General features: G+C 35.3%; 1 pseudogene; it reads right to left on the bottom strand.

Annotated features, from left to right (window-relative positions):
- Positions 1-791: 791 nt before the first annotated feature.
- On the bottom strand, positions 792-2040 carry LOC137839385 (putative inositol transporter 2 pseudogene; annotated as a pseudogene).
- Between the last annotated feature and the right edge of the window lie 523 nt (positions 2041-2563).

The raw sequence follows: 2563 nt of genomic DNA, 5'->3' as shown, positions 1-2563 counted from the left end.
AAGTTACGAATTTACTTCAAATTATGACCTATGGATGTATGTCCACAAACTATGATCCTTTAAATTTGACCCACACACTAAATATGCTAATATAATATAGGGTATCTTTTTGGTCTATATGTATTTTTAAAGAAAATTGATTTTTGTCGTTAGTATAAAATTTTAGACTTTGTAGATATTTGTAATAAGAAAATTATTTGAATTTGTTATATTTCATGCTAACTCATCGGTGGCATAAATGTTAAATACATATATTTAATTTTATAATATACATTATTTTTTAATATTAACTTTTTGAGAAATTAATTTTTATTATGTGAATTCCATTTGGATTCCACCAAGACGCGAATCTCGTATTCATCTTAATAAAAAAGTGAATTGGAGAAAGAGTGATTTTATTGTTCAGAATTGAATGCACTGAGTAGCTATTTCAACTATTTTTTGCCATAAATAAATTATCATGACATGAAATCAGAGCAGTGTAAAATTTAAAGGGGATGCAAGAAGATATAGAAAAACACTTTCTCAACGAGTTCTTACCATTAGTTAGTGTAAAGGAGAAAAAAGAAGCCAAATAGAAAATGGTTATGTTAGAAGATCAAATTCTAGATATTGAAGTTTCATAATATTGACAAAAAAAAGAATGTAAAACAATCGATAATAATTTATATTTTTTATTAATGAAAAAAGAATAGCTTAATATCAATCCTCTAGGGATCTCATAAGGATTTTCAGCAACTCAATTAATCAACTACATACACATTAAAGGTTTTTTTTTTGTCTTGTTTGAGTCACTGTTTCTCAGAACCAGAATATCTCTTCTGCCAAAACTTGAATTGCAATGATCTTTGTTCTAGCATCTTCTCTACTTCTTCCATTGGAACCCCTTTGGTCTCAGGTACATAAACAATGACAAAGAAAATGGCCACAATGGCTACAATTCCAAACAACATGAATGTCCATGCTGTCCCAATAGCTTCTGTCAAGGACAAAAAGGATTCTGAAACAATGAGATTGGAAATCCAAACAGCTGTGGATGCTATTCCTCCACAAACTCCTCTATACCTCAAGGGATAGATCTCAGAGTTCACAACCCATGGAACAGTTCCCATCCCTGGTGAGAAGAATATTATGTAAAGAGCAAGTCCTATTAAAGCAGCCCAACCATATTTGCTAGGACACCCTCTAGTGTACCATGCCCTATGATCACTGCCACACAACTTCTTTGTGACATCATTGGATATCAAACATGCCCCGGGTAAAAGCTGCAGATGTAATTGAAATTAGTGTCAATAAATATAAAATTATATGCCTAGAGGTGTCAACATTTGGAATTGAAATAACTTGTTTCATTCCTTTCCCTCCCAATAACTAATAGTAACCTGACATGCAAATTCCTGCTATATGCATTATGTGGTCACAATTGGAATTGAAGTAACTTGTTTTCTAGCCCTTCTCTCCCAATAATGGTAAGAGTGTTGTGTGCCACAAAATTGAAACATGGTGTTGGTAAGATGAAGAAGGGTGGAATGGATTTAGCTTGTCATCAGCAGCACAAAAACCACAAGATGGTGAAGCCTTTAGGCATGTCATGCAACTCCATTTACCAGGGTTCACAGCTGCATTGTAATCAGGACATGTGTTGTTGAACTGAGAGGTTTCAATGGAACTAACCATTGGAGAATGCATTTCACTTTCTCGAAAAGCAACAGTTAGCATAGCCAGGGAGAACACAACTCCAAACAAACTGATCAGAGCAAGCTTTTTCCTCCCAGTCTTGTCAATGAAGTATATGCTCAGAATTGAACCAAATGCATTTAGGCCAGATGTGATGAGTGACAGAAGAAGTGCTGTTCTGTTAGATGCAAAACCAGCCAACTGAACAATGGTGGGGCTGTAGTACATCACAGTGTTGATCCCCACAAACTGCTGGAAGATTAGAAGGCCTGTGCCTGCATATAAACCTCTTCTCACAGCTTTGGTTCTCAAAAGTTTGATCATGCCCACCTTCTCTGATGATTCTGTTTCCTTAATTTCCATATCAATTGATTCCTTCAAAGCCTGAATTTCACCTTCAACTTCCTCAGGCGGGTAAATCTTTTTCAGAATTTCTTGTGCCTCCTCTTCCCTACCTTGTGGGAACAACAATGTAACAACAATTAAGATTTACAGTTTCACATATGAATGACAATCCATCAATGATGATAATCTAACCTTGCGGTACAACCAACGAGGCGATTCTGGGAGTGTAAACATTAACAGAACTTGAATCAAAGCTGGTACTGCTGCTACCCCTAACATCCACCTCCATGTCCCTGGTGTCTGAACAAAAAATTATGCACAAATTCATTTACCATACTACATGAACAAAAGAACACACAAAAAAAGTTCAAGCATGTATGTTAGAGATCCCAGATCGACTAGAGATAAGAACATTTTATGTATATAAGTGGATGCAAACCTCACCTTATAAGCTGGTTTTATAAGGTTGAGCTAGACTTAAAGTCCACTTCTTAATAATGTATGCACGTGGAAATGGATTCTCTCATGTATGTTCAATTTC

This window comes from Phaseolus vulgaris, chromosome 3 (genome assembly GCF_051622355.1).
Source record: "Phaseolus vulgaris cultivar YP4 chromosome 3, ASM5162235v1, whole genome shotgun sequence".
NCBI classification, from domain to species: Eukaryota; Viridiplantae; Streptophyta; class Magnoliopsida; order Fabales; family Fabaceae; genus Phaseolus; species Phaseolus vulgaris.
The sequence above is the reverse complement of the archived record's forward strand: the minus strand, read 5'-3'. Positions and strand labels throughout refer to the sequence as shown.